The 1,984-nt window shown below is 40.5% G+C and overlaps 1 pseudogene; it reads left to right on the plus strand.

The window, feature by feature from the left end:
* Positions 1-370: 370 nt before the first annotated feature.
* LOC136526365 (uncharacterized) lies at positions 371-1,555 on the plus strand (annotated as a pseudogene).
* Positions 1,556-1,984: the final 429 nt, after the last annotated feature.

A 1,984-nucleotide genomic window follows, 5' to 3' on the forward strand; every position in this document is an offset into this window, starting at 1 on the left:
TATAGATCCACAGGAGGTCCATGTGATTCATGATTCCAGAAAACCCCAAGATTGTGAAAGGATGGCTCTTTCCTGATATTGTTGCATTTAGGAAGGCAATTAGGCATTATGCAGTGAAGACAGGCTTTGAGTTTGCTGGTGTGCAAACTGACCCTACTAGATTTATTGCCAAGTGTAAAGCAGAGGGATGTCCTTGGCGTATACATGCTTCTAGAAATTCTTATGGCAAGACAATAGAGGTAATTTTGTAATTACTGTTGGTACAAGTTATTAAACTTGTTATTTATGCAACTAATGTCCTATTGCATTTGTTTGTGTAGATCAAAAGGCTACCTTTTAAACACAACTGTCCTACCACAAAACTCAGAGAAGGGAAGATGGCCACCCAAGGTTGGTGTGCAGATAGGTTGGCAGACTGGCTGAAGAAGAATCCAACCAAAGATGCAACTGAGTGCAGGGACAAATTGGAGGGTGACTATGGCATTAAGTTGAAATACTCCAAGGCATGGTCAGGTATGAAGGTAGCTTTAGAGCAGATCCATGGTAAATATGAGGAGAGTTTTCAGTTGCTTTTCAATTGGAAAGCTCAAATTAAGAAAGTATCCCCTGGTAGCTTAGTAGAGATAGAGTTAGAGAAGATTGGCACCAAAAACAGATTCAAGAGGATGTTTGTTGCTCTTAGACCATGTGTGGATGGATTCTTATCTGGTTGTAGACCTTTTATTGGGGTAGATGCTTCCTATTTGCATGGTAAATACAGGGGTCAGTTAGCTTCAGCTACTGGTGTGGATGGACATAATTGGTTGTACTATATAGCTTATGCAATTTTTGAGTCAGAAACTGAAGATAATTGGAATTGGTTTTTGCAGCAGCTGCATAAGGTTGTAGGAGATGTTCCAAATCTGGTTATATGTACAGATGCATGTAAAGGACTAGAGAATGTAGTGGGGTCTGTCTTCCCACAAGCTAAAAATAGAGAGTGCATGAGGCATTTGTATCAGAATTTTTTGAAGAAGTATTCTGGTGATGTGTTCACTGATCACTTGTACCCTGCAGCTAGAAGCTACACACAAGGGCTATTTTAGTGACACATGAAGAAAATTTTTGAGTTTGCACCTAAAGCCATTGAGTACCTTGAGGAGCACCACAACAGGATCTGGTATAGGTGTGCATTTTCATAAAACAGCAAGTGTGACTACTTGACAAATAATATTTCAGAGAGCTTCAATGCACAAGTAAAGAAGTTCAAAGGGCTGCTACTGCATGAATTAGTTGACAGAATCAGAGAGCTGATCATGGAGAAGAGATACACTAGGAAGATGCTTGCTAGGCAGTGTACAGATGGAATACTCCCAAATATGATGAAGGAGCTCAACTTGATCAGCAATAACCTCAAAGTGGTCAAGGTATCAGTAGTGATGTTGATATTGCAGAAGTGACCATCTTGGATGAGTGGAACAATCAGAAAAGACAAACAGTTGACTTGTAGAACTAGAAATGCTCCTGCAGGCAGTGGCAGTTGACAAAGAAGCCCTGCAAACATGCTTTGGCATAGATTCTGTCCAACAGAGGGGTCAAAATTGAAGATTTTGTCCATGAGTGTTGCTCAGTGGCTAGGTTCAAGGCAACCTATGAGGACATAATTGAACCTAACCCAGATAGGTCACAATGGCTTGTTGTGGAACTTGGATTCAAAGTGTTTCCACCATTACTAGGTAGAGGAGCAGGAAGACCAAAGGTTCAAAGGCATAGAGGTTGCTTGGAGAAAAGGGCATCCAAAAAGACGGTCAAATGCAGGAGATGTGAAGATTTTGGCCACTTTTCAAAAACTTGTAAAGAGGCAGAGATTGGAGAAGATGGTGAGAGAGCTCCACCAAGGAACAAGGCTAACAAAAGGTATGTTTCTGTGCACTAAATCTGTCTTGTTTTTTACTTCACAATATGTAATATCACCTTTAAAATGTAGGAAACAAGCTCCAACAAA

This window comes from Miscanthus floridulus, chromosome 19 (genome assembly GCF_019320115.1).
Source record: "Miscanthus floridulus cultivar M001 chromosome 19, ASM1932011v1, whole genome shotgun sequence".
Classification (NCBI taxonomy): Eukaryota; Viridiplantae; Streptophyta; class Magnoliopsida; order Poales; family Poaceae; genus Miscanthus; species Miscanthus floridulus.